The sequence below is a fragment of the Bubalus bubalis genome, chromosome 7, assembly GCF_019923935.1.
Source record: "Bubalus bubalis isolate 160015118507 breed Murrah chromosome 7, NDDB_SH_1, whole genome shotgun sequence".
NCBI classification, from domain to species: Eukaryota; Metazoa; Chordata; class Mammalia; order Artiodactyla; family Bovidae; genus Bubalus; species Bubalus bubalis.
The window spans coordinates 67635172-67644462 of NC_059163.1; positions in this window are offsets into that span (position 1 = coordinate 67635172).

The window sequence follows — 9291 nt, forward strand, 5'->3', positions numbered from 1 at the left end:
ACAAATAGGACTACAGGTACATGGAGAAAGTTGCACATTGCTAAAGGGTTATTAAGAAGGAAGAAGACCACTTTATCACTTTACTTACAGCTCTTTAATATTATTGCATTTATTCTGTGACAGAAAAATAAGGTATACAAATTCTCAAATAATGTATTTTTAAAGAATATTGCCATAAAATGCATAAAATGTGAACTACATGTGCTAAAGAAATCCTTTTAATATCTGGAGAAATAGTTGTAGTCCTTAAGTGGCTATAGAGTGACATAATAAAAACTACATAAAATGTGAACACTGAGTCAAAATTTGAAATTCTCTGGGTTTTTGTTTTCACATGAAAATATAAGGAGGTAAGAAGGGTTGGACTATAAAGAAACCTGAGCGCTGAAGAATTGATGCTTTTGAACTGTCTGTTGGAGGAGACTCTTGAGAGTCCCTTGGACTGCAAGGAGATCAAACCAGTCAGTCCTAAGGAGATCAGTACTGAATATTCATTGGAAGAACTGATGATGAAGCTGAAACTCCAATACTTTGGCCACCTGATGTGAAGAACTGACACATTTGGAAAATATCCTGAAGGCAGGAGGGGAAGGGGATGACAGAGCATGAGATGGTTGGGTGGCATCACTCACTCGATGGACACGGGTTTGATCAAGCTCTGGGAGGTGGTGATGGACAGGGAAGCCTGGCATGGTGCAGTCCATGGGGTCACAAAGATTAAGACATGACTGAGTGACTGAACGGAACTGAATGATGCTGGTGCAAGGATTGTATCTGGCATAGACTAAGCGCTCGGCAAATATTTGTTTATCAGTAAACATAGAATGCTATAAGATAATGTGTCAAAAGAGTTAAGAATCCTAAAACCATATACTTATAAACTACTGGCTCTTCAGTTCAGTTCAGTCATTCTTTGCAGCCCCATGGACTGCAGCACGCCAGGCCTCCCTGACCATCAACAACCCTCAGACTTTACCCAAACTCATGTCCATTGAGTCAGTGATGCCATCCAACCATCTCATCCTCTGTTGTCCCCTTCTCCTCCAGCCTTCAATCTTTCCCAGCATCAGGGTCTTTTCAAATGAGTCAGTTCTTTGCATCAGGTGGCCAAAATATTGGAGTTTCAGATATAACATTAGTCTTTCCAGTGAACACTCAGGACTGATCTCCTTAGGATGGACTGGTTGGATCTCCTTGCAGTCCAAGGGACTCTCAAGAGTCTTCTCCAACACCACAGTTCAAAAGCATCAATTCTTCAGTGCTCAGCTTTCTTTATAGTCCAACTCTTACATCCATACATGACCACTGGAAAAATCATAGATTGACTAGATGGACCTTTGTTGGCAAAGTATTGTCTCTGCTTTTTAACATACTGTCTAGGTTGATCATAACCTTCCTTCCAAGGAGTAAGCGTCTTTTAATTTCATGGCTGCAGTCACCATCTGCACTGATTTTGGAGCCCCCCAGAATAGAGTCTGTCACTGTTTCCCCATTTATTTGCCATGAAGTGATGGGACCAGAAGCCATGATCTTAGTTTTCTGAATGTTGAGCTTTAAGCCAAGTTTTTTACTCTCCACTTTCACTTTCATCAAGAGGCTTTTTAGTTCCTCTTTACTTTCTACCATAAGGGAGGTGTCATCTGTGTATCTGAGGTTATTGATATTTCTTCCGGCAATCTTGATGCCAGCTTGTGCTTCATCCAGTCCAGCATTTCTCATGATGTACTCTGCATATAAGTTAAATAAGCAGGGTGACAATATACAGCCTTGACATACTCCTTTTCCTATTTGGAACCAGTCTGTTGTTTCATGTCCAGTTCTAACTGTTGCTTCCTGACCTGCATACAGGTTTCTCAAGAGGCAGGTCAGGTGGTCTGGTATTTCCATCTCTTTCAGAATTTTCCACAGTTTACTGTGATCCACACAGTCAAAGGCTTTGGCATAGTCAATAAAGCAGAAATAGATGTTTTTCTAGAACTCTCTTGCTTTTTCGATGATCCAGCAGATGTTGGCAATTTGATCTCTGGTTCCTCTGCCTTTTTCTAAAACCAGCTTGAACATCTGGTTTTTCACAGTTTACTTATTGTTGAAGCCTGGCTAGGAGATTTTTGAGCATTACTTTACTAGTGTGTGAGCTGAGTGCAGTTGTGTGGTAGTTTGAGCATTCTTTGGCACTGCCTTTCTTAGGGATTGGAATGAAAACTGACCTTTTTTAGGCCTGTGGCTACTGCCAAGTTTTCCAAATTTGCTGGCAGATTGAGTGCAGCATTTTAACAGCATCATCTTTTAGGATTTGAAAGTGCTCAACTGGAGTTCCATCACCTCCACTAGCTTTGTTTTTAGTGATACTTCCTAAGGCCTACTGGACTTCACATTCCAGGATGTCTTCTGGCTATAGGTGAGTGATCACACCATCATGATTGTCTGGGTCGTGAAGATCTTTTTTGTACAGCTCTTCTGTGTATTCTTGCCACCTCTTAATATCTTCAGCTTCTGTTAGGTCCATACCATTTCCGTCCTTTATTGAGCCCATCTTTGCATTAAATGTTACTAAAATAGCTAAATGTTAGTAAAATAGCCAATTCCTGTTAAATATACTATTATACTGGCTGGCTTTTACTATAATAGTATATTTATCAGGAATTTGCTATTTTACCAACAATATTAGTAATTAGTACCAATCTATTTCTCATCTAAAAAAAACAGTATAGCAATATATATGTGATTTAAAATTCACAGTATCCAATATTTTTATCTAAATGTATTTTCTTACTGATTTATGAAAATAGAGAATTTCCAAAAAATCTTCTAAATTCTTGGCACTATGCCCAAATAATGTACAAAGAAAGATGCATGACCTTTACTTAAAACTTTTATTATTTCCTCTCTATTAGTATTGTACTTCTTTCTCTACAATTCTTTGAGTTCATGAGAACCATGTAGCTGACTTTCTTTTACTATCCCAATACTCGCCTTCATTTGCTTCCTTTTGGAGCTTGGATCTCATGGTTTACTATTAATCATTCTTATCCCCAAATCATACCCTCACCGGACTCTTTCATTCTGTATCATACACATGGCAAAACTCAACCCTTGTTTAAACTAAGAAATGACTTCTTCGTTCCTGAAGAAAAACTGCAGAAAATAAAATCGATAAGGCTGACTGGCTGTTCTAAAAATTGTTGTATTGTTGTGTAGTCACTAAGTCATGTCTGACTCTTTTGTGACCTCATGGACTGTAGCCAGCCAGGCTCATCAGCCTATGGGATTTGGATATGAGATAGTAGAGTGAGTTGCCGTTTCCTTCTCCAGGGATTCTTTCTGACCCAGGGATCGAACCTGTGTCTCCTGCATTTGTAGGCAGATTCTTTACCACTGAGCCACCTGGAAAGCCCATAATAAAAATTAGTGAATATTAACACTAAATGGAATCTAATTTTGCCTAGAAAATATATTGTGTCACCCACTCATCTCGGCTTAAATCTATCCTCCCCATTAACCTCATATTTTGACAAATCAGGGGATACAAATTGGAATTTCTCTCCATCTCAGCTGTACCTATTTTTTTCCTATTCATCTCACAATAGTCCTTTTCCTGTAAAAGATCAAGGTCTTCCTTTAAAGTTGAACGTCTTGCTAGTTCCTAAAGTGTGGTCCAAGAATCAATAGCAATAATGTTACATGTGTTATAATTCCATTTTGGAAAGTTGGTTCATATCAGTCTCATATTAACATAATTAGTTTATTTTAAGCTACTACAAAACACCATGGGGATTTTGCAGAATAAAGATACAAGACCACTGTCTTTGAAGTTGTCATGCTTAAAGAATAAATAACAATTAAAAACAAATTAAAAGAAAACTTGCAAATAGTGATTTATGGCCGAGTTTCTTTGTATTTTAAACTACAAGATTGTACAGAATCATTTCTAATAGCATGGTCCTTTAGACTTTCCTGATCTGAAGTCCTGGAATTCTGAATGACTGAAAATGTGGGACACAAAAGTTACTGATTTAAGATGTAAACTCCAGGAAGACAGGTACTTTGCTGTTTCATCTGTTGCTGTATTTACACCACCTAGAACAGTGCCTTGTGGATTATTAGCATTATGCAGTTTCAAATGAAACTCTGTGAGAGATAGTTTCAATAAAAACAAATGAAAAAAAAAGTATAATTTTCTGTTGGATCTTTAGGTTAAGGATTAGGGTGTTGAGGGAGATCCCTTCTATTTATGCCCTTATGTCTCTCCCTTAGTAAAGAGAGAATGAAATTTTTTCCAACATTTTGACCCACCTATATATTGCTAGGACACCAAGGGAGAAGTAATGATTTTTGTTCTAATTTTTGGAAAACTACCATGTTCTTGGCCCTCTTTCTCTACACAGTTGGGTTTTTGAGTGGAAGGTCAACAGTCGTGCACTGACACGATGTATCGACTTCAGCTCTCTACTAATTCATTTCTTGTTTTCCACTGAACCTGCACAAGCCCAAAGGCTGTGAGTTCTTACAGTTCCTGTTTTCCTGTAAAAGGCATACTAGATAGGATTTCTTTCTACAGGCTAACCTTTTTCTGCTTCACCTGGGTGGGTAAAATGAGGTTGACTCGGATTCCTGAATGTATTCACTGTAGTGAAAGTAGACTATGCAGTATTACTTCATCCAGAATATTTCAGAGAGCTCTGGATATTGACTGTTTACTCAATGCTATTAATTTTACAGATATTTCAATTTTTATTTGGCTTTGCATTTAAATCTCCCAACAGTTAGAATCCAGAAGGGAAGAAGAAGTAGTGATGAATTACTAAAGCTTACAACAAGTTTTATTATATCTGAGGCCTCCTTTTAGGGTCATAGCCATGAGACAGATTCACTATATTTTTATCTATTAGTACACTGGCAATATTCAAGTTGCTATATGGATTTTCTTTCTAACTTAAAAAGGTAGAGATTTCTTCTCTTTTGATTGAGGAAGAGGACTGTCACAAATGCATTGCTCTTAACGATGTTTTTTCTCTCACAAAGATTCCTGTATTATGCCCTTCTCTGAAGACATATAGCAAGCAAAACTCTATGATCACTTATAGCATCAATTGAAGAGATGAAGTTATGTAAATGATTTCTATTCTCGGCTACATCATAGTATTCTCATTTCATTGGCTTCACTGATAATGGTCATTGTTGGGTTTAACATTTAATAGGATTTTAAAATGAAGCAGAAAGAAATTAAGTGCTGGAAAGTAAAAAAAAAAAAAAAAAAAAAAAAAAGTGTGAAAGAAGCAAGTTAAAATCCAAGGCTAGTCTTTGTATTCTACAACATGAGTTCTAATAAGCAGGAAATAATGTTTAAATAACATCAAGGAAATATTTACAAGCAGTTGCATAGTAGCTAGTTTTAGGTGGAATTAACAAATATAGACTATCCTTTTTATGTTAAGATTACAACAAACAAATCCTTCTTTAGATAAGAATCGCTAGTATCCTTTGCAATGGGTATATGAGAAAAAATGAATACCTCTAAGTTGTCTGTTATTTTGAAGTGACAGAGTTGACAATACACAGTCTAGTGTTTCCCATATAGCTATGTCATCAAGTAAAGATGACTTATTAGTCATGAATTTCCTGCAGCAGAGAGGAAAAATGCATAAATCAGAGACTGAATCAATGAAGTAAATCAAAGTAATGTTTCCTTTATATTATCAAGGTGTGTTGGACAATCCTAGAAATTTACACTTAAAAGTATGTACATAAGAAGAGCTCCAACAAAATGAATAATGAAAATAGCCAGAAATAGGCTTAGTGATTAACAATGACTCAGTGACTTTAATAAACAAATCATGTAATTTCAAGTTTGTGACAATTGGTGAAGGTCTTGTGGTCCAACAAGCATATACACTGTGCAGGTTGACAGGATTTAAGACAGACAAGGGAATAACTATAATAAAGCCTCATCACTTGGCATATAATCAAAGTAAACATGAAGCAACTTCATTAAAAATTCTCTGCTCCCAATCTATACATAGCAGAGAGCAAACGCTGATCTAGAAATAGACAACTTGTTCTTACTGTGGATCAAAATGGGAAACTTAAACAAGCAATAATGAAAACACCAACAATGGCCATAGCAGAGAAAAAATGTGACAAGTGACATAAAAATAAGCATTAATAAAAAATCCACATGTGTTTAGTAAGTTAGCAGTAGAAGAAACAGTTATGGGGATGTCAGAAAAATCATATAATTTATACTGATGCTGCATATATAGTTGTAAATAAGAGTAGATCTTAGATATGCATGCTATCTTGTATATATGTCTGTATAATTTTCTTGAAGGCAGAACTGCCTTTGGGATATTGAAGAGTTTGACAACAGATAGAGGCTGAGGCAAATAGGAACTGATTTTTTTAAGGAGAAATCACCAAGACAGACCAACACTGACAAACACTAAAACAATCACCCACAAATTTATGCTTCCAGTTTTCAGACATTATTTCTTGGCTTGACTGTGAGGCGTGACAGCAAGACAAGCTTTGTTATAGTGGACAGTGTAGATATTCTGGTCTAGTTTTTCTCAACGATAGTAGTAATAAGCATGGGCTTTGAGTTTTGAAAGGGCAGCTGCCATCAAGTGAGGAAAAGAGTTTCAGGGAGAAATAAATCACTTCAATAAAACATTACTCAGCTCATGGAACTCACTTTCCAAGTTGAAGAAGCATTAGTTATTTTGTGCAAAGCATCCATTTTTGCATTTTCTCATTTTTCCTTTTTTAACCTTGGCTACATTTCCCAACTTTATTGGGGGAACTACCTCTCTGTCAGTGTATATGGTGTTACTGACTGTGAATCAAAATACTCTTATACCTTAATCAAGGACTGGAAACCTGATGAAAGCTTGTTAGATATGCAGAATCTTAGGCCCCACTCTACCTTCATTGAATTAAAATCTACATTTTAACAAGATTCCTAGGTGATTCACATGTACATTAGAATTGAGAAACACTATTCTAAAATAGGTCAATAACACATCCTATTTCCTAAATTTTAAAACAAATTCTTCCCTCATAGCTCAGTCAGTAAAGAATCTGCCTGCAATACAGGAGACCCAGGTTTAATCCCTGGGTCAGGAAGATTCCCTGGAGAAGGAAGTGGCTATCCATTCCAGTATTCTTGCCTGGAGAATTCCATGGACAGAGGAGCCCAGCAGGCCACAGTCCATGGGGTTGTAAGAGTCGGACATAACTTAGTGACTAAACCACCACCACCAAAACAATAGTTGGAAGTTCAGGCTGAGATTCACTCTTTAGAGCTGTGTGAGTTTGCTTCAACTTTAGTCTTTATCTGTCATCTATATTTTTACCTACCTATCTATCTGTTGTGACCATTTTCCAGAAGTAAGATGAAACTCCACCCAAAATTTTTCTCAGATTTTGAGATTCATGATGCCACACATACATGCCAAGAGGATATGGAAAGTTTATTAGTCACATGATAAAACTTTCCTGGAAGAGCAGGTCAGCTCCAAACCAAGTTTAAACACAGCTTGAGATCTTAGGGAAAAAAAAATAGTGGCTTGGGGGTTTTGTTGTGGTCAGTGGGTGGGATCAGAATGAGGGTTCCCATGCAAGCAAAGGGATTGCTGTGGCTTGAACCTCTCATGAGGGCTAAAGGAGAAAACAATGATTTTTTAAAATCAGATTTCTTATCATTGTTTTTCTTATCAGATGTGGAGTGCAAGGGGGAAAGGTAGGGTTGAGGCTAAAAGCTCCATCAAAAATAGAGTCAGGGACATTGCTGATTTTTCAGTTCAGTTCAGTTCAGTCGCTCAGTCGTGTCCGACTCTTTGCGACCCCATGAATCGCAGCACACCAGGCCTCCCTGTCCATCACCAACTCCCGGAGTTCCCTCAGACTCACGTCCATCGAGTCAGTGGTGCCATCCAGCCATCTCATCCTCTGTCGTCCCCTTCTTCTCCTGCCCCCAATCCCTCCCAGCATCAGAGTCGTTTCCAATGAGTCAACTCTTGGCATGAGGTGGCCAAAGTACTGGAGTTTCAGCTTTAGCATCATTCCCTCCAAAGAAATCCCAGGGCTGATCTTCAGAATGGACTGGTTGGATCTCCTTGCATTCCAAGGGACTCTCAAGAGTCTTCTCCAACACCACAGTTCAAAAGCATCAATTCTTTGGCGCTCAGCCTTCTTCACAGTCCAACTCTCACATCCATATATGACCACAGGAAAAACCATAGCCTTGACTAGATGGACCTTTGTTGGCAAAGTAATGTCTCTGCTTTTCAATATGCTATCTAGGTTGGTCATAACTTTCCTTCCAAGGAGTAAGCATCTTTTAATTTCATGGCTGCAGTCACCATCTGCAGTGATTTTGGAGCCCGGAAAAATAAAGTCTGACACCGTTTCCACTGTTTCCCCATCTATTTCCCATGAAGTGATGGGATCAGATGCCATGATCTTTGTTTTCTGAATGTTGAGTTTTAAGCCAGCTTTTTCACTCTGATTTTTAGTGACTGAAATTTCCCATTTTTCATTTAATTGAATTTGAAATTGTTTAAGTAGATTTTGAGGGGTATGTATGAGGACAGCCACATCATACTGGTAAGAGAGGTGAACATTCTGTCCACTCTGTGCTGCATAATCCCAGCATTGTGCAATCTCATTCTGGGAAATGAAGTGGTTGCTTTGGTCACTATTAATGATATCTAGGACTCTGGAATGGAGAAAGAGTGTCATGAGGAGGCCTTGTATTGTAGCTTTTTTGGATATAGAGACATGCATAACCTTGATTTTATACTTTGGGTTCTGGTGAGGTCAGAGATTCCTAGAGTTTTTTAATCACAAAACACAACCTTAGATAAGCAATTAACATTGCTGCCATTGGCTTGATTAAACAGTTAGACCAATTGCAGTGGCTCAAGAGTTTGTAAAAAGGTACAAATGTGAAGATTGTGGGTCAGGGCTTCCAGAACTAAGATGGCTGCCTGAAGTTCAGTCAGTTGTGCTGAACTTTGATTCCTGTCCTTAATCAGGGCATCCTAGATAAGGGATGAAAAGAAAAAAAAAAAAACATTCCACTTAGTTCCAATACATCTGATGGTGGCTATTTTGTAAAGGGAGGGTTTTCATTATCGTTTACTATATTGATCCTGAGACACTCAGAACCCAAGGAGTCTGGGAGAGGAATATTCTCCTCCAGTGCTGTGACATCTGCCAAGTGACTGAGACAAGCCCTTTCAGAGGTGGGATATACCAGAGTGTCTAAGTCTGGCTCTATCCTGTAGACAT